The 25,500-nt window shown below is 39.3% G+C and overlaps 1 pseudogene across 1 annotated transcript in view; it reads left to right on the forward strand.

The window, feature by feature from the left end:
* Nucleotides 1–24,296, forward strand: part of LOC145789052 (nuclear pore complex protein NUP107-like) — a 58,947-nt pseudogene extending 34,651 nt beyond the window's left edge. Inside the window, exons 18-23 of the transcript XR_014361476.1 lie at nt 9,140–9,314; nt 9,434–9,590; nt 9,762–9,964; nt 22,460–22,601; nt 23,277–23,435; nt 23,643–24,296. The product of XR_014361476.1 is annotated as a nuclear pore complex protein NUP107-like (transcript). The remainder of the gene's footprint in view (nt 1–9,139; nt 9,315–9,433; nt 9,591–9,761; nt 9,965–22,459; nt 22,602–23,276; nt 23,436–23,642) is intronic.
* Nucleotides 24,297–25,500: the final 1,204 nt, after the last annotated feature.

Below are 25,500 nucleotides of genomic sequence, written 5' to 3' on the forward strand. Positions count from 1 at the left end.
TTTTTCAACTTGCCAGTGTGCGATCTGCCTTTTACCCTTTGGAATGATCAGGTTTTCCAAATCATCGGAGAGAAATGTGGTGGTTTGTTGGAAGTTGATCGAAGAACCATAGCTTTGGATAATCTTTTTGAGGCTAGGTTGAAAGTCAGAGGCTTCGACTCTGGTTTTCTGCAGGCGTTCATGGAGGTGAAGGTGGAAGGACGATCGTCAATGGTTCGTCTGAAATCTTTGTCCAAGATAGTGCGCCGCCAAGTGGAAACGTGGCCAAAGGTTTTTCGACCAGCACCTTCAGGCGATCCCATCGCCGACGACATGGAAGTTGATGGGTTAGGGAGGAGATGTGGAAAGCTTGGTTAGGGGAAGTCGAAGGGGCGAAGGAGTTGAAGGGTCTGGGGACAGATTCGGTGATGTAGTGGAGGTAGGGGGAAGACCAAGAGATAGGGGGATCAAAATGATATTGAATGGGCCACAGAAGGAACATGATGGGCCGAGTAAAATTTTGGGTTCAAGTGATTTGCTACATGTGGGCCAGGAGTTTAATTATCAAAAGCCCATTTCTGTTTTTCCAAAGGATGGGCCATTTTCTAAACAATACAAGGAATATAATGGTGGGCCTAATAGAAATGACGAGCTCAATTCAAATGAATTGGGCCCAGTGGGTTATATGAATGGGGCTCATATCTTGGAGGAGGGAATTAGGGCCGAGTCTCAACCATTGGGCCGATTTGATCGAAGACGAAGGACAACCACTTGGAGCGAGAGAGATCCAGCGACGGCTATCGTCTGGCACGAAAGGAGGTGTCGATGGTGAAGGTGATGGGTATTTACAGAGGGACAATCAGGATCGACTAACGCAGGAGGAGATTCAGCTTGGTTTAGCTAATAGGATGGACGACTCTGTTGAAGGAGAACAAAGACTAGCGGCGGAAGTGGATGAATGGGTCGATGAAAGAATCAAAGAAGAGAATGATGCTGAATTGTTGAGTCGAAAGGTGGATGAAGGGTGTTTCGAACCTATTAAAGTGTTGCAAGCCTTGAATATTTATGGGTCTGGGTCTGAGGAGAGTTCAGAGTATGACTCTGGTTCAGGTCGTGAAGAAGAAGATCAAGAAGAATCTGATCTCGAGCTTATTAATCTTTTTACTTAGAAGGACAATGTTAAGGAGGACGAAACTGAGAAGGGCATTATCAAGGAGGATGAAATTGAGGTCTCTGAAACAATGGATCATGTCAGTGACTCTGTTCATCATGACTCTACAAAACTGTCATCACAGAGGGGTCACATTGTTATTCCTGACTCTTTTTCTCTTGGGGATAGGATAGGGGTTTCTCAGTGTCTTGGTCTCAAGTGTTCTGTTAGGGGAAGGGACGATAGAGGAGTCACTCCAGATATCTCGGGAGCCATGAGGGATGTTTCTATCACTAACCCCGTATCCTATAATGCAAATATAAATGCAGGCCAAGTAAATGATGCTCAAGAGGGAGCTTCTGTAATGCATTTGCACAGAAGAGGCTGTGTTTTTAGTAGTTTGAGGGATAGTGAGGTAGAGACAGAGCGTTGGTTGATGGAGTTAAGCAAGTATGCGTCATGTCCAATTGAGGAGAATGAAGTACCCCATTTCAAGCATTTGCTTCAAGTTATGGGGCTCTCCTTAGTAAGTTTAAATGGGAAGGGTGATGGTAGTGGAGTGGATAATAGTGTCACTAGAGGAGAGAGTACTAGACGAGGAGGGGTTTCAGTTAGAAAGGGGGCCAAGGAGTTAAGGAATTTGGTGAGTACAATTAATTACGACAGAAGGCATGTGGAGGTTAGGGGTGACAATGATTATCAATGAAGATTGTTAGTTGGAATGTGAGGGGTTTGGGATCCCGAAAGAAAAGGGGGATCATTAGGGGTTTTTTGAGGACACATCAACCTGACATAGTCATTTTTCAAGAAACTAAAGTAGAGGCTTGTGATAGGACTTTTATTAAAAGTATTTGGGGAACTAGACATAAAAGGTGGGCTTTTGTACCGTCAGTGGGAAGGTCAGGAGGTATTTTAAGTATTTGGGATGAGAGGGTTGTGTCAGAGTGTGAATCAGTAGTTGGGGAGTTTTCACTATCAATTAGGTTTAGGAATCTAGATCTCGGTGAGTGGTGGCTGTCGGGGGTATATGGTCCAAATGGCCCTTCTAGGAGAAAAGATTGGTGGGATGAGTTATTTGGTTTATTTGGGTTATGCTCTCCAAATTAGTGTTTAGGAGGGGATTTTAATGTGGTTAGGAAGGTTTCGGAAAAGCTTAATGGGAACAGAATCAATAGGAGTATGAGAGATTTTGATGGTTTTATTAGAGGGTGCGAGTTGGTTGACCCTCCTCTATTTAATGCTAGGTTCACATGGTCTAATTTAAGGGAAAGGCGGATATGTTGTCGATTGGACAGATTTTTATTTTCTTTGGAGTGGGAGGGGGTTTTTCCCAATGTCAGGCAGGAGGCATTACCAAGATTGGTATCTGATCACTGTCCAGTGATGTTTGAGAGTTGTCCTTTTAGGTGGGGTCCGGCTCCATTTAGATTTGAGAATATGTGGTTGGAACATCATTCATTTAAAGAGGCCTTTGAGGAGTGGTGGAATTCTGCTACTTGTCAGGGGTGGGAGGGTTATAGATTCATGAGAAAGTTGAAAGTGATTAAAGAAAATGTGAAACAGCGGAATAGGGAGGTTTTCACGAACTTGGAATCTACTAAATGTCAGGTTTTGCGCAGGATTAAGAAGATAGATACTTTGGAGATGCAAGGGAGTGAGATTGAGGCATCGAGGGGAGAGAGGAGGGAGTTAGGTTTGAAATTGGAAGAGTTGAATCTTAGGGAGCAGATTTTTTGGGCACAAAAAGCAAAGGTGAAATGGCTAAAAGAAGGGGATGTTAGTTCAAAATTTTTTCATAGAATTGCGGATGGGAAAAGGAAGAAGAAATTCATTAAGCGATTGGAAGTAAGGCCAGGTGTAGTGGTGGATAGAGAAGAGCAAATAGTTCAGGGGATTTTTTATTTTTATTCTAATTTGTTTTCGGCGGATGATATTGTTAGGCCTGGGATAGACGGGCTTGAGTGGCAGCCTATTGATCAGGAAATTGCGATGTGGTTAGAGCGACCTTTTGAGGAAAACGAGATTAGGGAAGCAGTTTTTGAGCGTGAAAGAGATAAGGCTCCGGGTCTAGACGGATTTTCCATGGCTGCTTTTTCAAGACTGCTGGGAGGTGGTGAAGGGGGATTTGGTAAGAGTTTTCATGGAGTTTTACGAGACAGGGGTGGTTAATTTATGTACAAATGCCACTTTTATTTGTTTGATTCCTAAGAGGTAGGGAGCGATTAGAATGGGAGAATTTAGACCCATTAGTTTGATTACATCATTCTACAAGATTTTGGGTAAGGTATTGTCAAAAAGGCTGAGATGTTCTGTAGGGGATACAATTTCTCAGACACACGGGGCTTTTGTGCAAGGTAGACAAATTCTAGATGTGGTTCTGGTGGCAAACGAGGTGGTAGAGGAGTGTCGGAAGTAGCGGAAGGTAGGCATTGTGTTCAAGGCAGATTTTGAGAAAGCGTATGATCATGTAGATTGGCGTTTTTTAGATTTCGTGATGAATAAGAAAGGGTACAGTGTGAGATGGAGATCTTGGATTAGGGGTTGTTTGGTGTCTTGTAATATGTCGGTGATAGTTATGGTAAGCCAGGGAAGTGTTTTAAGGCCTTGCGAGGGTTGAGACAGGGAGACCTTTTATCTCCTTTTCTATCCATTTTGGTAGTGGATGTGTTAGGTAGGATGATTGACAGAGCTAAAGAGGTAGGCCTGTTTGAAGGCTTACAGGTTGGTAGAGATAGAATTAGTGTGTCACATTTGCAATTTGCGGATGACACTATTTTCTTCTCTACGGGGGACGAGTGCCAAGTGGCAAACCTTTTTTCTGTGGTAAGGCTCTTTGGGGTGATTTCAGGGCTTAAGGTTAACCTAGAAAAGAGTAGGGTGGCGGGTATTAATACCGATCCTAGACTGATTCAAAGTGTGGCCGATTTGCTTGGTTGCGGGATTGAGACTTTTCCTATGAAGTATTTGGGCCTCCCACTGGGAGGTAACACGAGGGGACAGTTTTTGGAATCCAGTGGTAGAAAGGATAGGTAAGAGGTTAGAAGGGTGGAGTAGGGCCTTATTGTCCCGGGGGGGTAGGTACACTTTGGTTAAGACAGTGCTGAGTGGGATTCCTATTTATTTCTTGTCTTTGTTCAAGATTCCGGTCAAGGTAGCAAAAACCATAGAAAAGCTAATGAGAGATTTTCTGTGGGAAGGGAAGGATGAAGGAAGGAAGGATCATTTGGTGAAATGGGAAACGGTGTCATTACCAAAGGAGAAGGGCGGCTTGGCAGTTGGTAATATACTGGATAGAAATATGGCTTTATTGGGCAAGTGATTATGGAGATTCCCAATTGAGCGCGATTCATTATGGCATGCAGTTATCAAAAGTAAATATGGGTTGCATGTTAATGGTAGGGACTCTCGGGTGGTTTCTAGGGGTAATGGGCGTGCTCCGTGGAAGTCTAACTCTCATATTTATCCAATTTGGTCCCAATTCATTTCTGTGAGGGTGGGTAAAGGGGACACGGTAAGATTGTGGGAAGATGTTTGGGTGGGATCTTTGTCCTTTGCTGAATCCTATCCGCTTCTGTATAGAGTTTCTCAATCTCATAATTGTTCTGTTTCGTCCGTGGCTGTTTCTTTGTTGCCTCCTTGTTCGTGGAATTTTAATTTTTCCCATCATCTTCATGATAGGGAAGTTCCCGAGTTGATATCTTTATTGTCAAGGCTTGAAAATGTTTCTTTGTCTCCAAGTTTGGAGGATCGATGGTTTTGGAATATTCATTCGGTAGGATCTTTTACTTGCAAATCCTTTCTGGATAAAATCATTGATATTCCGCATGTACCTCAGTTTTTGTTTCACAAAAAGATTTGGAAGGCATGTGCTCCTCTTAAGGTGAAAGTTTTCATGTGGATCTTGGTTCATGGGGGCACTTTGACAAATGATTCATTGCAAAAGAGAAGACCTTTATGGTATCTTAATCCTCAATGGTGCATAATGTGTTGCAAAAGTGGAGAATCTTTGAATCATCTTTTTTTGCATTGTTCGGTGGCAGGGCTTTTGTGGAATAGGGCATTTGGTTTGGGCAATGTACAGTGGGTGGCTCCTAAAGAAGTTGCTCAAATACTATTATTTGATTTTCAAGTTTTTGGAAGGTCAAAGAGGGCTAAAGTTCTTCGGAGTTGTGTAGTCTTTGCAATCTCCTGGGTCATTTGGCTGGAGAGGAATGGGCGTATTTTCAAAGGAGGAAATAGGGATATAGATTATTTATGGGATAGAGTGAGATACTTAGCATCTTTTTGGGCATCGGCGAGTCCTGTGTTCCGCGGGATCCCTCTGTTTTTGATTGCTTCAGATTGGGTGTCGGTTTGCTTTGAATAATATGTAGTTGGTGGTCTTTTGGTTTTGTTTGTCTTCTTTGGATGTATTTTTTCTTTTTCCTTGTTGAGGATGCCTCATCCTCTCTTTCTTTTTGGCCTTGTGCCTAAATAAAATTTTTATTTTCTGTTGCTGATCAAAAAAAAAAAAAAAAGACATTGCCAACTTCTCAATAACCATGTTTGGAATTGATGGTATTTGAAATGTTTTGGTTGTAGTTTTCTCTATAGTGGATCCATTATTATCTGTAAAGGAATTTCATGATTTTATATGTCAAGACCGTAGATTTTATGAGAAATTTGTATATTCAATTGTATATATAGTTACATCAAGACCTCAGTATATGTAACCCGTTACCTAAAACTAAAGAGGAAATACAAAGATTACATAATCACAATCATACCTAATATAACATAATTACAATCGTGCCTAAATCAAGCCTACTATATACAATCAGAACTATGCCTAATATAGAATATATACAATATATTCTCACAATGACATTTCAATAGTAGCTTTAAACTAAAAGCCTTGCAATATGTGAAAGAAAATTCTTTGGTTGGAAAAATATTTTATATGTGAAACACCTGGCAACAACTCTAGAAAGTGAATTTTCTAAAGGCAGATCCTTCTATGAGGCTTTGAATCCACTTGAAATGTAGAAAAATTGTCTCATGAAGACTCATTCTAATACAAACAGTAAAGAAAAAGTCAAAAAAGAATAGCCCCCTTCCACAACTTGATGTCAGGCATATGTTGTGACCGGAAAATGTTTCTTGAGAAAATGGTTTAACATAAAGGAAAGGAAAATAAAATAGAAATAATTTGTTTTCCCGTTATTTATTCAGTTTAAAAGAAAATTTATATAAAAAAATAATTTCAACTTTTCCGGGATGCTGAATCTTGTACTTTTTATAGGAAAGGATTTGAGGAAAACTAGTTCCTTAAAGAAAATAGTTATGGTGGAACCTACATTTTCTTGTAACAATTGAACACGTGTACATGACAGTAAAAGAAAATGATTTTCCTTTCCTTTCCTGTCCTGTCACTTGAAGCAGCCTAGGCGTTGTTGAGTCTTCAGAGGATGCGTCCATTAGAGTGGAATTCTTATTTTTTTCCCCCTCCTATGGGTGCTTTGTTGGCTGCAACTGGAAGTTGAGTTCAAAAATAAAACACCATGCTCAAAAAGAGGCTTTTCTGCATACCTCCAGATTCAACTTGGAAACAAGTGGTCCATAAGCCCATGTACTCAAGTAATTATTGAAGCTTTAAATGAATTGTAAATACTTCAGAATGATCCCTATCATTTATTTTTGTTTATATGCTTACTTGCACTCTAAGAAGCATGAACATGGACACGGGGTACGGTGATCTCAAAAAATGCAACACGGACACGGTGGTAACACAACGATAAAATATTTTTTCATATATTTTTGTTTGCTATGTAGATTAATATTACATTTACAAACAATCAAAATTAACAAAATCTAACACTAATTCTTTGAAAAAAAAAAATTTAATTTACACTTATCATTTATGTCTTTTTTTTTTTTCTTTTATAGATGATCTATTAATTATTTAAATCTAAGAAAAAAAGAATAAACGTCCAGTGTTTTAAAAGGCGCGCGCCTAAGGCGCAATGAGGTGCAACCTTGCGCTTCGAACAGATCGAGGCGAGGCGCAACACGCGAGGCGCAGCTTAGGCGCTGGGGTGAGGGCTTTTTTTGAGGCGCAAGGCATGGGCTTCATGGGCTTTATCTATTTTTCTACTCCAATTGTTGATTAAGTGCTTTTTTTGTGGACATACCCACAGGGATTCAAAACTATTCAATATAAAATGACCAAATGTAGTCAAAAGAGAGCAAAAAGTGATAAAAGATTGAATGTTATACTTTATATCTTTTATATTATATTTCTAATTTTTAGAAGATTGAATGTTATGTTTAGAAATTATCGAAAATGGTTATGATTTTTTAAATATTACATATATATATATATATATGTTATGTTGAAAAATTTGCCTATTTTATAATTTTGCTTTTCTTCTACTACTTGAGCTTCGCTTTGGTGAGGCACGCGCTTCGCCTCACGCCTCGCGCTTTGGCTATAGTAGACCGTATCGCCTCGGTGCGCCTAGAGCCTTTTAAAACACTGTAAACGTCCAACATTCACCAAAAGCACTTCTTTTGAAAATAAATAAGGGGACACGCTGTGTGTCCTATATGTGTCCCCGAAGTGGTCCCACGTGTCCCCTAAAAATGAATTAATTAAATAAGGGGACACGACATGTGGCGTGTCCTATACGTGTCCCCGCAATGCCTGCGGGTCCAATACGGCTACGACACTCGTTTTGAAGCGTCGATGCTTCATAGATTGCACTGACATAATCAATGTGAATGGCTCTACCAAATTATGGATAAATGTGGGTTATCAAGTGTGAGTATGAAGGTTTGGGCATGAGGATAGTCACTTTGTTGAAAAATTACAAAAAGTTTTGTTTGTACCTACGCCAAATGTGAGGTTTGTTCCTAGTTTGATCTGTTCCCCATATTGGAGAAATCAACACTAGGTAATTTCCTTCTCACCCATATAGTTATGCTTAAATTTGACTTTCTCCTGATACTTTCAATAGGTCGAACCAACACCAGCTAACTGGCTTTGGCCTCTCCTAGTTATAAATTCCTTTACCCATCTGATGTTTACCAAGTTACAGGAGTGTATTTAGTACAAGGATAATGGAACTTAGATGAATACAAATATGAGTCATTTTCCCCGTGTCTTGAATTGTGGGGTTTTCCATATCATACATTTGGTTCTAGTACTGACATTCGATACTTGTATACATGGCCACAAATCATGTTAAAAATGCCATTTTTCAGTGAATGATGAGAGCTTAGTGATTTTTATTTTTATTTTTGTTCTTTACATGATTTAAAATTGGAAGCAATTACATTTGTGATATTGTCTTTAATGCTAGTGCTTCTGGGTTCTGAACTATGTTACCTGGGACATGGATCGTTCCGGTACGTGGAACGGGAACGAGAACGGGCACGTGGTACGCCACATGCTCTAAAATGTGGTACGATAGGGGGAGACTTGCATATATTGTACTTTAAAATTTAAGGTACTTCTAAAATACTTTTTTTAAAACTATTAGACATCCAATAAATGTAATATTTTCTATTAGCATTATGACCCATTTTTTTTTGTTGATGTTTTTGTCTTGTCAAAACTTAACTCACCTTAGATTTTAGTTCATTATATTTGATATTTTTCCTCCTAAGGTAACATTTAAGGACATATATTGAAAAAAACTTTTGGAATCGCTTTGGATCACTAAATTTTGTCATTTTGGAACGGAAGTGTACCATGTTTTGGAACGTGCATACCAATACGTAATTTGTTAGGGTATTAGCGTTTTCTGGTAACCCAGGTTTTGAACATGTTTTTCTTGTTCCTTTGATTAAGCTCTACCATCTATTTGTGGTTTGAATTTGTCTAGTTTCTCCCATTGTCTGCTACTGTGGTCTCTTCTTGCATTATTCTTATACATGCTTGACTAATTACTTTACTATTTTTCTTACCTACCTATTTTCTTGTTCTCATCTTGTTGGCTTGCTATAACTGATCTTTCATTTTTATTGTAGCAACATACTGTTCAGGGAGTTTGCTCTTATTTCCATGTGGAGGGTGCCTGCAATGCCCATAGGTGCCCACACATTGCTAAGTTTTCTTGCTGAGCCTTTGAAATAGCCAACTGAAGCTCTTCTTTCTACTGAGGATCATGATGTTTCTGAGAACCTAAGAGAGTTCCAGGACTGGGTATGGTTTATTTAGATCTGTTTTTGTTCATTGCACTCAATGTTGTTTATGCTTTTTTTTGGCCTCGATACATTATCACTTCTAAGACTGCAAGTTTGTACAATGTTTCATTAAATTAGAGCGAATACTACTCTTGTGATGCAACTTATCGCAACTGGCTGAAAGTTGAGTTAGAGAATGTGGAAGTTTCTCCCCTTGAATTGTCAGTCGAGGAAAAGTAAAGAGCGATTGCAGCAGCTAAGGAAACACTAAATTCATCATTTTCACTGCTCTTGAGTGAGTTGATTTAACTATATGCTACAAACATTGCATGTAGAGATCATTGGATTAGCCACGATGTTTATTTGTGTAGTTTTTATTACGGATCGTTGTCTTGGTCACATCATTTTATGTTCTTCCACTTCTGAGCTTTCAGGTTTGAATTAATTGATATATTTTATTTTTTAGGAAAAGAAAATCCATGGTTGGTTCCCACTGAAGATCGTGTTTATGAATCAGTAGAACCTTTGTTCCTAGAATTGCATGCCATTGCAATGCTTTGTCTACCTTCTGGTGAATGTATGTGCCCGGATGCCACATTGTGTGCAACACTAATGAGTGCCCTGTATTCTTCAGTAAGCAAGGAAGTTGACTTAAATCGCCAGCTCATGGTATGTTGCTTCCTTTTGTCCTGTCATATGATTCAGAGGGATAGGAGCCAAATGAAATGGTATATTAGTTTTGGTAATTTGAGGATAGCTTTACACTTTTGTGCTTCATTGTGCCTTAAGGATCTATATGCCAAATTTGATTGCATTATTTTAAGTGGGATGGTCTGGTAATGTATTAAGGTGCCCTTTTTTCCAAAGGTCACTGCTACTTTATCCATGATTAGGTCCATCTATTACACAGACACTTGACACGTGACAAATATACAACATGATTCGGATTTGCCAACACAACGATTTTCAAAAAAGCAAGACACGACATGTCTATGGAAGCGTGAAAAGGCATTTTTATATATTTTATATGCCACATATATTACAATATTCATGAATTTCAAAAATACTAAATTAATATTGAGTTTTATGCTTTTTTCTTTTTTATTGGACATGTTTTTATCTAATAATAAACTAGTTTATTTATTTATTTTTTTGATTGCAATATTTCTTTTCCACGTATCTTTCTTTGAAAGGATGGGCTTGATGATATCCAAATTTTAGTAGCAAAAAACTTCTACTGAGGTGGCGCTTCTTGTTGAGAAACGTGTTTCTGTGCTCCCAAGTAAGAAAATTTTAAGAAACTCCCTTCCGTTAAGGAAGAAACAAGCTCTCAACTGAGATAGAAATGAAAAACATACAAATATTAAAGAAACAAAAGAATAACAACTTAAACTAATGATAGTACTTTCTATTTATATAATATGTGTATTCATACTTGAAAAAAACAATTTGGAATTGGCATCAATCACAAATTCTTATTCATATTTTAATACATATTTTATGTTTACGTAGAAAATTAATTGTTAGAATATTTTTATACATTTAATATATGAAATATATACACGCTTCCATAGGCATTCCCAACCTTAAAAACTTCTATATGCTCTCTCCCCCCCACCCCTGCTTCGTGCAACTAAGATCCAAATACATAGCCTTGCATAATGAATTGGATCGATGGAAATGTAGAATAAAACACCCAACAAATCCCATAACAGGTGTACAACATACCAACAAAAAAGAGAGTATTACAGCCTAGCCCATTTGGTGAGATGTAAAGGTTACAAACCCTAATAAAAAAGTAAAGATTTGTTGAAGAAGACTAAGCTGAACTTAGGTAAGTACGTTTCTTTTCCTTTTGCCTTTTTTTTTTTATAACATTAATTGTAGTTATGCTGGCATGATTTGTTCTACTTTTTCTTTGAATCGTAGATCTAGGGTTCCTGCAGACTGCATGAACAAAATCAGTGATTTTTTTTTTTTGAGGCCATCATCGTGTCCAAGGATTGTTCCAAAAAGGGACACGCATGTCCGGAGAATGTAACGCGCTCAAAATAAACCCATAATATATAACATTAACATGCATTAATAAAATAAAACAAATCATTAAATTATCCATCAGAGTACTTTTATTGAAAGACATCACATGTAACATCAAAAGTAAATGTCCTAAGGGCTTACATCTTTCCAAGCCAACACTTGGACACAAAAGAATGAGTACTAACTCAATTACAAATTTAGCCCTTGGCTTGAATGTTTACATGTAATCTCAAATAAAAACAAATAACTAAAGACAAGTCTTCAAAGTCCAAATCCTTCCAAGCTAAGTCCTTGGAGGTAGCATATCACCTAGACCTGAAAATGATGTTCCCGTATAGGGTGAGCCACAGCCCAGTAGAAATATACTAAACCAAACATAAGCATTGAATAAAGCAATAGCATTCAATAGATGGTTGAAACACAATATCAGTTTCACTTTCCATTATTTATTCCACTTTCCATTTTTATCAATATGGCTCAGAACCTGGCCAAACTATAACGGTGAACTACATATCACATTAACATTATTTCCAATATCAACAAAACAAATGAGACTAAGGCTCATATCAAAACACTTCCATACTTCTCATTTGATACACATTTTAGTGCTGTATCAACAACATGTAAAAACACTTCCATAAATCAATAAGCATACATAATAGTGATGCTAATGGAGTCCATCCCCTATCTCCTCCCAAACAATATCCGGTTTAGAGGTCCATCCCCTATCTTCCCCTAAACCGTGGAGTACATCCCCTCTCTCCTCCCAAACAAAATGTATATGCAATGAATCAAACACTTGTCATATACAACACACAATCAATACACGTATTTTCTGTATTAATTCAACAGTCAAAATCAATGACTTAACCAATGTGATTACTTTCAGTTTTCCCTAATCCACATGCAATGTCTACAACAATCACGACTATCCTCCACCGATAGCCCAAAATAGTTATTTCTAAACAGGAAATAAATGTATTAACTAATACAATTTCAACATTTTCATAGGTGGGTAATTAAACTAACCAACTACACCATTAAATCAAGAAATTCCTCAATTCCATGAATTCAACTAATTTCCCCAATTTTCCTTAAATTAATTATACAAATTAATTTATTAAAACAATTAGGGTTTTCCAAAATTACCAAATAACCCCCAACATATCAAAGTACCAAAACTTAGACCAAAACTTATAATATGGAGTAGGAAATCCCTACCTCGAAGAAAATAACCCGAATGGAGAAGACGGAGATGATGATCCAAAAACCAAAGTGCTCCAAATCCACAAACTCTCAGATTAAAACGAAGCTCTCGACTCACTCTATCTTTTTAATAAAGCAACTAGGGTAGAAACACCCTAAAAGGTGATGAAACCTAATAGAGAAGGTGAGTAGAGGGAGAGAGAACTCGGAACTAGGGTTTTAGGATCAAAAGAATGTGAAAAAACGTTTTAAAAACCGCTGCTGCGTATTTAAACCCGACAGGCTCGCTCGAGCGAAGACTTGGTCGCTCGAGCGATCAGACACGAGAAACCCTTGCTCGAGCGAAGAAAAGTTCGCTGGAGCCAAAAACTCGATGCTTTAGGTCTACAACCCAGAAGCTCGCTCGAGCGACGAAATGCTCGCTCGATAGAAGAACTCGAAAACATACACCTCTCTCGCTCAAGCGAAGGAAAGCTCGCTCGAGCCAAGAAACACAACTCTCAGGTCTAAAGCCCAGACGCAGTCTCTCGCTCGAGCGACCAAACCCTGGCTCGAGTGAAGGACCAAAAATAACAGCTCGCTCGAGCGACCAACTCCTCGCTCGAGCGAAGGTCCAAAAATCTGGACAGCAACACTTGGTTTCCAACCCAATCAACCTGCCCAACGCATCCTATAACTCAAAAATAAGAAATTAAAGGACGATAACAACAATTTGATAACAACGGGATCTACGGAACATCAGTCCGGATACAACAATCAAAAGGAAAAGACTGGGGTCGCTATAACCTCCCCCCCTTAAAAGAATTTCGTCCCCGAAATTAAGCATAAGTTTTCGAAAACAGGTTTTTCTTAAATGTCAACAATATGACAATACAATAATAAACAACTTGACCCAATACCGGTCATTTCATCTCTTATCTAGAGGCATCTCAAATACATTTCAACCTGCATTATTAATATGCAATTTTCCTTCCAATTTTAACAATTTCAATATACGTGATTCCCATTTCCATATCATATTCAATTTCATGATGTATACAACACATTCAACATATAAATGTTACATTCCACTTCCATTATGAGGCAAGTTTCAAACTACTGTCATTAAACCAAAACATTCTCAATGTTTTACAACTTAAGACATATATAAAGCTCTTATGTCCAACAATATTAAAAAATTTAAATACAAGATTACATATTAATAAACATGTCCGGATATTTCTCGCGGACTTCCAACTCACATTCCCAAGTGGCTTCCTCCACCCCGTGATGTTTCCACAGAACCTTTACCAAAGGGATGGTCTTGCCTCGCAAAACTTGATCCCGCCTATCCAAGACCCGAACCGGTCTCTCCTCATACGAGACATCCTCGTCAACCACTAAATCGGTCCAATCCAACACATGTGATGGATCCGGCTCATACTTTCGAAGCATACTCATATGAAACACGTCATGTACTCCGGACAATTGCGGTGGCAAAGCTAAACGATAGGCAGCCTCGCCAATCCTCTTAAGGATCTCAAAAGGACCAATGAACCCAGGGGACAACTTTCCGCTCTTCCCAAACCTCATCAATCCCCGTCTAGGTGATATCTTCAGAAAGACATGATCACCCACCTCAAACACCAAAGGTCTCCTCCTACGGTCGGCATAAGATTTCTGACGACTCTGGGCTGTAACAAGCCCTCTTACGGATAAGCTCAACTTTCTCCGTCGTTTCCCTCACCAACTCCGGACCCAACAAAGGTGCGTCGCCCACCTCGGCCCAACAAACTGGAGACCTACACGGTCGGCCATACAAGGCCTCAAACGGTGCCATACCGATACTAGACTGGAAACTGTTGTTGTAGGCAAACTCCACTAATGGCAAGTGCTTCTCCCACGACCCACTAAAGTCAAGGACACAACCCCGAAGCATATCCTCAAGGATCTGAATAGTATGCTCGGACTGCCCGTCAGTCTGAGGATGATAAGCCGTGCTAAAGGTCAACTTAGTGCCTAAGGCACTCTGCAAACTCTGCCACAACCTGACAGTAAAACGAGGATCTCTATCTGAGACGATCGTCACTGGGACCTCGTGCAACCTTACTATGTCCCGAATATACAAGTTGGCAAGATGATCTACTGAATCCCTCACGCGCATAGGAATGAAGTGTGCCGACTTAGTCAACCGGTCTACAACCACCCAAATAGCATCACTACCTTGTTGAGTCCTCGGAAGACCTACAACGAAGACCATAGTGACATGCTCCCACTTCCACTTGGCAATAGGCAAGGGTTGTAACAAACCCGCTGGCCTCTGATGCTCGGCCTTCACTTGCTGACAAGTAAGGCACTTGGGCACGAAAGCTGCCACATCTCTCTTCATACCCCGCCACCAAAACTGGCGACCCAAATCCTGATACATCTTAGTGCCTCCCGGATGCACCGCAAGGCGTGAATGATGGAACTCTCGGAGTACTTCCTCTCGGCAAGACTCCGGTACAAACAGACGGTCTCGGTATCTCACACTCAGGTCGGGATACACCGTCAAACCCTTCCCAACCTTCCCTCTGGAAATCTTCTCTCGGAGGGATTCTACCTCAAGGTCACCTCTCTGAGCCTCTAACACTCGAGTCACAAGTGTAGGCTGCGCAACAACAGAAAACAAGGCTGCAGTCTCAACGGATTCACCCAGAAACAAATCAAACTCTTCAAGTGCACCCAACATCTCCCACTCTCGGATGGCTATACTAGCTATGTCACCAATAGATTTCCTGCTAAGGGCATCGGCCACAACATTGGCCTTCCCCGGATGATAATGCAACTCGAAGTCATAATCCTCAATGAACTCCATCCACCTTCTCTGCCTCAAGGTCAAGTCTTTCTGTGCAAACAGATATTTCAGACTCTTATGATCCGAGAATACCTCGAACCTCTCACCATAAAGATAATGCCTCCAAATCTTCAAGGCAAATATCACAGCTGCTAACTCCAGATCATGCGTAGGGTAATTCTTCTCATGTACTTTCAACTGACGTGAGCCATAGGCAACCACTTTCCCCTCTTGTATCAGCACACAGCCCAGACCCTCTCGTGAGGCGTCACAATAGACTGCATAACCCAACCCTCTCTCCGGAATAATCAAGACTGGAGCGGTGGTCAGTCTAACTTTCAACTCCTGGAACGACTTTTCACAAGTCTCACTCCATACAAATTTGACTCCCTTCCGAGTCAATCTAGTCAAAGGCGAAGCTAACCTGGAGAAATCCTTCACAAACCGGCGATAATACCCAGCTAATCCCAGAAAACTGCGGATCTCAAACACACTCTTAGGCTGTGCCCAATCTTGCACTGCCTCAGTTTTGGATGTATCAACAGACACCCCTTCCCCAGAAACCACATGGCCTAAGAACTTCACCTCTTCTAGCCAGAACTCACACTTCCCAAACTTAGCATAAAGCTTATGGGCTCTTAGTAACTCAAGCACCACTCTCAAGTGTTCCTTGTGCTCCTCCTATGAAGGCGAATAAATCAGAATGTCGTCCACGAAGACGACCACAAAACGATCTAAGAATTCCCGGAATATCCGGTTCATCAAATCCATGAACACTGCCGGTGCGTTGGTGAGCCCAAATGGCATCACCAGAAACTCATAATGGCCATACCGCGTACGGCATGCTGTCTTCGGAATATCCTCCTCCCTGACTCTCAACTGGTGGTAACCCGATCTCAAGTCTATCTTAGAGAAACAACGGGAACCCTTCAACTGGTCGAATAGATCATCTATACGAGGCATAGGGTACTTATTCTTAACTGTAGCCCGATTCAATTTCTGATAATCGATACAGAGTCTCAAAGCACCTCCTTTCTTTTTAGCAAAGAGGGCCGGTGCTCCCCACGGCGAAACACTAGGACGAATATAGCCATTATCTAGCAACTCCTGGAGCTGAATCTTCAACTCAACTAACTCGGCTGGGGCAAAACGATAAGGTGCCATAGAAATCGGCGCCGTGCCGGGCACTAGATCAATAGAGAACTCAATCTCTCGATGCGGTGGCAAACTAACGAGATCCTCGGGAAAGACGTCCGAGTACTCACCAACCACTCTCGGCAACACAATCTGGGTCTCATCACACTCACTACTTAAAAGGCTAGCAAGTAGACCACTAAGCTCACTCCGCCCTCGCGGATCATACCCTGATGGCAAAACTCTACCAACCCGATCCCCCAGAAAATGAAAACACTCCCCGCTCAAGGTACGAAGTGTGACCCTCTGGCGGTAGCAATCAATAACAGCCTAGTATGACGATAACCAGTCCATACCCAAAATAACATCGAAGCCCTTCATGGGCATAACTACAAAAGGGAGCGAAAGCCTATAATCAGCAACCTCTATATCACAACCCCTAACACCTTGTTTCAAGATCAATTCACCCCCAAGAGGTGACACTACACAAATAGGAAATGCTAACTGTGCTAACTCCAACTCCAAAACAAATGCAAATGCAGTAGACACAAAGGAATGAGATGCACCCGTATCAATCAAAACAGTAGCAACCGAATTGCAAAACAAGAAGGTACCTCTCACAACCGATGGAGCCGGTACAAGATCCTGCGCGGTAACAGCATACACGCGTCCAAATGGTCTCTGATCAACCTGCTCACCCCTAGGAGCATAAGACTGCTGCACAGATTGGGCCGATGAAGCCCCCTGATTGGCCCTCAAGGCCTGAACTGACTGAGCTGGCTGATGACTCTGAGTCTGCCTCAAACCAGATGCACCAGATGTGCCACTCAACTGCGGGCAATACCTCTTCATGTGACCTGCCTGACCGCACTGAAAACAAGAGAGCGGCTGGCCTTTACCCTGACTCTGGCTCTGAGATCGAGCCGAATAAGATGCTGCTCTCTGCACTCGTCCCCTCTGAGGGCAAACTGGAGACTTGTGGCCCAGCTGACCACACTTGAAACAGGTAATGTCTCCCTGGCTGCCTTTCCCAGAATCTGCACTCGGCACTGGAAACGTCGATCTAGAAAAGCTACTCTGAGACTGTTAAGGAGTGAAACCTCTCTGTCTCTTGCCATCACTCTGGCCATCCTGACTCCTCTTGGAGCCTTTCTGCCCTTCCTCCTCCTCCTCCTGCATCATGATCTCCATATGGGCTGCAGCATCAACCATACGCCCATAATCCCGAATCATAGTTCCTCCAACTCTCAGCTTGAGGCCACGCCTCAACTTTTTCTCAAACTCGATAGAACGGCATTCCTCAGACGCCACCAACTCAGGTGCAAACCTAGACAAGCTGGTAAATGCAGCCTCAAACTCGGCCACTGAAGAACTCAACTGCTTAAGCTGGCAGAACTGGTCTCTCAGCTTCTCCCTGACTGCTAGAGATAAGAACCTCCTGGAAAGCATTCACAAAAGCCTCCCATGTACCTCCTATACGACCCTTGGTGAACTTCCACCACTGACCCACATCCCCCTTCAGCTGGACAGATGCCAAGGTCACTTTCAACCCCTCGTCTTCAATGCCAAGCATCTCAAACGTCTTCGTTGTCTGTTCGAGCCATTCATCTGCCTTAAGTGGCTCTTTTGGGTCACCCACAAATTCGTCCGGGTTAGACCGGAAGAACTCCCTCTTCAGAAAAGAAGGTCCTGCATTTGCAACAACAACCTGGGCTTGATTCTCAGCCCTAAGAATGCCAACTGACTCCCTGAATGCCCCTGCTATCTCTCGAGCCAAAGCGCCCATAGCCTGCTGGCCTACCGGCTCGGCCACATTGGCCTGGCCAACTCTCTCCTGTACTGCCAGAATCTCATCCGGTATAGGCATCTCCTGCCCACCACGCCTACCACGCATACCACGTCCTCGTCCTGACATCCTAATAAAGGTAACAGAGACGTTAGCACATTAATAAGTGTGCCAAAACTATAACACTTGCGTCCTAATGCATTGGACAACAATAATTCATTCCACGTAAGCACATAATCACATAAGCACCTACGAATTTCATTCCTGGATAATGACAGTCCCGAGGCGTTACTATAGTTCCGGTTGGAAGCAGCATTGATCAAGTGCCTTTCCAACAAGACTACTAGAAACTCAAGGTTCCAATCAATATCTTAGAAATTACATTCCATACCCACAGTCACATAAGCATGTTATCATTTAAGCATATAACAGTACACTAAGTCTCCATCAAGCGAGACGAACCCATTGTGATACTAATCACTTCCCACGTACCCGAAGTATTCGAACCCGGTACGCTCTGATACCAAGTTGTAACGCCCTCAAAATAAACCCATAATATATAACATTAACATGCATTAATAAAATAAAACAAATCATTAAATTATCCATCAGAGTACTTTTATTGAAAGACATCACATGTAACATCAAAAGTAAATGCCCTAAAGGCTTACATCTTTCCAAGCCAACACTTGGACACAAAAGAATGAGTACTAACTCAATTACAAATTTATCCCTTGGCTTGAATGTTTACATGTAATCTCAAATAAAAACAAATAACTAAAGACAAGTCTTCAATGTCCAAATCCTTCCAAGCTAAGTCCTTGGAGGTAGCATATCACCTGGACCTGAAAATAATGTTCCCGCATAGGGTGAGCCACAGCTCAGTAGAAATATACTAAACCAAACATAAGCATTGAATAAAGCAATAGCGTTCAATAGATGGTTGAAACACAATATCAGTTTCACTTTCCATTATTTATTCCACTTTCCATTTTTATCAATATGGCTCAGAACCTGGCCAAACTATAACGGTGAACTACATATCACATTAACATTATTTCCAATATCAACAAAACAAATGAGACTAAGTCTCATATCAAAACACTTCCATACGTCTCATTTGATACACATTTTAGTGCTGTATCAACAACATGTAAAAACACTTCCATAAATCAATAAGCACACATAATAGTGATGCTAATGGAGTCCATCCCCTATCTCCTCCCAAACAATATCCGGTTTAGAGGTCCATCCCCTATCTTCCCCTAAACCGTGGAGTACATCCCCTCTCTCCTCCCAAACAAAATGCATATGCAATGAATCAAACACTTGTCATATACAACACACAATCAATACACGCATTTTCTATATTAATTCAACAGTCAAAATCAATGACTTAACCAATGTGATTAGTTTCAGTTTTCCCTAATCCACATGCAATGTCTACAACAATCACGACTATCCTCCACCGATAGCCTAAAACAGTTATTTCTAAACAGGAAATAAATGTATTAACTAATACAATTTCAACATTTTCATAGGTGGGTAATTAAACTAACCAACTACACCATTAAATCAAGAAATTCCTCAATTCCATGAATTCAACTAATTTCCCCAATTTTCCTTAAATTAATTATACAAATTAATTTATTAAAACAATTAGGGTTTTCCAAAATTACCAAATAACCCCCGACATATCAAAGTACCAAAACTTAGACCAAAACTTATAATATGGAGTAGGAAATCCCTACCTCGAAGAAAATAACCCGAATGGAGAAGACGGAGATGATGATCCAAAAACCAAAGTGCTCCAAATCCACAAACTCTCAGATTAAAACGAAGCTCTCGACTCGCTCTATCTTTTTAATAAAGCAACTAGGGTAGAAACACCCTAAAAGGTGATGAAACCTAATAGAGAAGGTGAGTAGAGGGAGAGAGAACTCGGAACTAGGGTTTTAGGATCAAAAGAATGTGAAAAAACGTTTTAAAAACCGCTGCTGCATATTTAAACCCGACAGGCTCGCTCGAGCGAAGACTTGGTCGCTCGAGCGACCAGACACAAGAAACCCTCGCTCGAGCGAAGAAAAGCTCGCTCGAGCCAAAAACTCGATGCTTCAGGTCTGTAACCCAGAAGCTCGCTCGAGCGACGAAATGCTCGCTCGATTGAAGAACTCGAAAACATACACCTCTCTCGCTCGAGCGAAGAAAAGCTCGCTCGAGCCAAGAAACACAACTCCCAGGTCTAAAGCCCAGACGCAGTCTCTCGCTCGAGCGACCAAACCCTGGCTCGAGCGAAGGACCAAAAACAACAGCTCGCTCGAGCGACCAACTCCTCGCTCAAGCGAAGGTCCAAAAATCTGGACAGCAACACTTGGTTTCCCAACCAACCTGCCCAACGCATCCTAGAACTCAAAAATAAGAAATTAAAGGACGATAACTACAATTTGATAACAACGGGATCTACAGAACATAAGTCCGGATACAACAATCAAAAGGAAAAGACTGGGGTCGCTATAGAGAATGTCAGAGGTTGTCCAACACCCAAAAAAAGTGAAAAAAATGGGACACAAGAGAGGGTGTGTCCAACACATATATGCCGTGTCTCCGAACATATTTGTGTCCTAGACGTGTTGGACACTGATATGTTACGTCAAATGAAGTGTCCGTGCTTCATAGAATATGATGTATAAAGTATGAACATGTGGTTTTTTGAAAAGTTCAAAGAACAATTAGTAGTATGGATTTAAATATTTATCGATCGTTTGGGTTTTTTAATATTTAGAACCTTGAACTTTTACAACTTCAAAATTGTTCTTCAATTGTGACTTCTAAAAGCAAAACATTAAGTTCTCTTCCTAACTCTTTTCAACATGTATATGTAGAACATGAAGTATTTGTTATTATTTCATATAGTAAATAGAAATTTTGCTATGTAAAAAAAATCAATAATTTGTTTTTAATTTCATATTAAATAGATAATTAGCCATGACTCAACTGTGATTGTATTTGGAACTTGCTGTGTTGTCTGTATCCTTACTTCTTGGGTTTCATACCACAACCAAAGTATTAAAAGGTTTTACTGAGGCTCGCCCTAATGTTCATCTCGCCTCAAGGCTAAGGTAAAACATATCAAGGCTTTAATTTTTAGACTATGTTTCCCAAGGGGTTGGCATCATAGTCAAGCCTTGTACATTTTTTGCGCAGAAGCATATGAGGGCATATGAAGAAGTTCCCCTAGGCTCTTGTTAAACTTAGTCTAGTAGATGAAACAAACATAAAAAAAGCAAAAAATAAAAAGAACCATTTTTGCAACTATATTCTATAAGAGGAAATGATCAATCAAGAAAAAACACAGTTAATGTTCAAGTGAGAAGTTCAATCACTAAAGCTAATGATTTCACTTTTAATGAAGGCAGGTTTCCTTCTCTACAGTGTAATGTTTAATCTAAGGAGAAAAATATTTACACTTTTATATTTTAGTAATTTTTTATTTATTTATCTAGTAATTTAAAATATTTGATTTAATAACTAAATATTAAAATATAAATTTTGAATGCTTATGCCTCAACGCATTAAGGCTTACGCCTCCCCTCGAATTAAACCCCAAGGGGTTGGCCTGGAGGCAAGGCCTTGGGTCTTGGGGCTGTGCTCCCTCCAAGGTTCAGGGATCGAAACCTCTGAGGTGCTAACAATTTCTTGGAGCTATTAGATTGGGGGAAAACCCTGGAATTAACCGTGGTCCACTTGCGGAAAGCTCCTTGCCGAGGGCTTGTGCACCATTGTGAATTAGTCAGACTGTGATCTGGACACCCGGTGCCAATAAAAAATAAAAAAAAATCCTCGAGTTATGCATTCGCCTTTAAAAACTTTTGACCGCAACTCAAATTAAACCTTTTAGTTCCTGAAACAATACCATTACATATCAGTTGATTTGTTTATGAATCACTTGATATTTAAGTCCTGTATAATCTACATATTTTGATGAGGTGTAGGATATAATTATGTAATATGTAAAATTTGCTTCTTCCAAACTAGTTTTCATCCAGTTCAAAAAAAAAAAAAAAAAAAAAAAAAAAACTAGTTTTCATCACATATGCTTTTTAAGTTAGGTCTCTCTCTCTCTCTATATATATATATATATATACACACACATCTTTTGTCTCTGACATTTTTACTTGATGGCAAGGTGAGCGTCTCTATCTCATCAACAGACAATTACTGCATTGAGGTTGTTCTTCGCTGCTTGGCAACAGACGGTGATGGACTTGGTCCACATGAACTTAATGATGGTGGTATTCTTGCTACAGTGATTGCTGCTGGCTTTAAAGGTAAGGACTGGTTGTAACTGCATTACTTTGGAACCTAAATCTGATAACTGGAATTGGTTGAAGACTCCTATTTTACTTGATGGCTCAATTTTTTAGGTGATCAACTTTTACTTCAGATTCCACATGATGTGCAATAGAACTAATCAAATTTGAGGGGACATCCAAATACACCTTGAAAAAATAGAAGCTTGTTATATGTATATATGAACATGTATACAGAGTTGCAAGCTTGTGGCTTTAATTAAATACTTTTTTGTTTCCAAAAAAATCATGCCATGTTTGTGTTGAATAGAATTTACAACTAAAATACAAAGGTTGATGGGATAATTTGAAAGTCTACAAAAGTTTCTTGGCCCTTTCTGCACGTTGCTTGAAAAAAGGATATTGGCAGTTGGATTGTTGGCTCTTCTGTCACAAATTGGCCAATACATTCAGGTCCTTGTCTAAATTTGCTGAAATACGATTTGGTTCTATATGTCGGATTGGTTAAAGTCTAATACAAGGCATCCAACAGGAATTACTTGGAGCTGTTTGACATCATATGTCTTGTGCTACATGGTATTTAGTAAATGGAGATGTAAACACAATGGACAACCTGTGAGCCACTAGTTATAGGTTGTATATTGTTTAAAACAACATTGACTTTCTTCTAGGTTATATAATATATGAATGCAGGAGAGCTTGTTCGATTTCAAGCTGGTATAACAATGGAGATCTCACGATTAGATGCCTGGTATTCAAGCAAAGATAACACTGGAAGGCCCAGCTACATACATTGTGCGGGGCCTTTGTCGAAGGTGTTGCATTCCAGAAGTTATTCTTAGATGTATGCAGGTAAAGTTGATTTAAGGAAGCCGGAAGTCCTTTTGTGTTTCTTCAAATTAGTTGGTTTACCATGTAACATTCTACCATTTTTCCAATTTCTTCCTTTTAAAAATAACATCTTTTTTCTTTGCAATCTCAAGTAAATTTGTAAGAGAAACAAAGGATCTATGGTAAAGAATAGTAGTTTTTAGTTTTTGCTTCTTGCTAAATTCACAGATTTCTGTATCGCTCGTGGAGTCCGGAAATCCACACGAAAGCCATGATGAGCTGATTGAACTAGTTGCATTGCCTGAAACTGGGTTTCTCCATTTATTTAGTCAACAGCAATTGCAGGCAATCTAATTATCTGGATAACGAGTCTTTACTTGCTTGGGGTGGCTATTATCAAATTTTCTCTTTTCATTCTTCTCAGTCATCGTTGACTTCCCTAACAGGAGAATTGACTTGGATGGCAGTTTTGTCAATTCAACATAATTTTTTCCTTGGCAATAGTGTTGCCCTCCTAAATTTTACCCATCCACCTTTTTATTTATTTATTTATTATTATTATTATTTTTATTTTTTTGGTTTCTGGTAAAGTTGCCAAGATTTGGGCCCTACCATAATCTTAGGCTTAATTACATTTTTGGTTTCCAAAGTATGAGTGTTGTGTCATTTTGGTCCTCAATATTTAAGTTGTGTCAATTTGGTCCCTAATGTATGAAAGTGTTTCAATTTGGTCCTCAATGTTTAAATTGTGTCAATCGTTTCCCCAATGTATAAAAACTGTTCCAATTTAGTCATATTTTGGGAACTAAAAATGTAATTAACCCATAATCTTACTATGTTAGAAATTTGCCTGAAAGATAAAAGGTTTATAATTTTTCATCAGTTTGAGAATTTTATGGGGATTTTCGTATAAGTCCTAATAAGTGGATTTATTGTTAAATAGGTTATATGATAATTAATGGCGTTTTTCATCAAATACTATTAAAAGCGTCACTAATTGTTAATTTTCATTGATAGTTTGAAAATTTTGTTACAAAAAATGTCACTAATTAGAAGTTTTATCAACGGTTTAAAAAAATCGTCACAAAAAAGTGTCACTAATTTTCAACTTACAGTGAGTTTAAAAAATTTATCATAGAAAAACGTCACTAATTGAAGTTTTAGTGACAATTTATAAAAATCGTGACAAATAATGTCACTAATTGTCAATTTTTAGCGACATGCAAAAAGTTACAAAAAAATTATTTTTAGCGTCTATTTTATTAGGAACTGTTTTCAATAAGATTTGATGGGGATTAGATCTAACTATTAGGATCTATTGATAGTTTATTCAGAATTTTATAGGTCCAACGAACAATCCATTTTTGCATTGTGACTTGCCGTTATTTTGGTTAATACAACAATTAAATACTATTGATTGTGCTGATAATTTGGTTTTGTTTTGTCCAGGAATTTTTATTATTAGAGAGAGAATATTGTATATGCAAATTGGAGCTTGGATACAAACTTCCTTGTTGATTTGTATGAAATTATGAGGTGCTGATTTAGGGTTTAATTATGAGGTGCTGATCTAGTAGTAGTTGTATAATGCTCTGCTGGTATCGTGGTATTTTTGTGGAATGGATGAAGGGTTGAAGTTTTTTTTCATTTTTTAAATTTTTTTTTTTAAAATAGCTTGAAATGATCAAAACTGGTAAGTGGCATGTTTTGGATAGTTCTTTTCTACGCAATACGTAGATCCTGTATTGTTCTTTTCTACGCAAGGGGAATACCATTTTAATGAAAAGTTGAAAAAATTAATATTAATTTAGTGGAAACTTTGCAATATCGAAAGAAAATTTAATTAACATTAACCACTAAATTGAAAATATTTTTTGTACTAACATTGAAATGAAATTCCCCCTTTAAGCTACTGATTATTATTTTTTAATTTATAAAAAATTAATTCATTGAAAACTAATTATTTTTAAGCATAATTATTTAGTAAAATTCTCACTTTTATTCCATGAACAGTTTTCAAGTCCATGTTTTTATCATTTTCATTAGTTATAAAAATTATCGGTTTGTCCCGTAAAACATACCCATA

Source organism: Camellia sinensis, chromosome 2 (genome assembly GCF_055761805.1).
Source record: "Camellia sinensis isolate YWXY chromosome 2, ASM5576180v1, whole genome shotgun sequence".
NCBI lineage: Eukaryota > Viridiplantae > Streptophyta > Magnoliopsida > Ericales > Theaceae > Camellia > Camellia sinensis.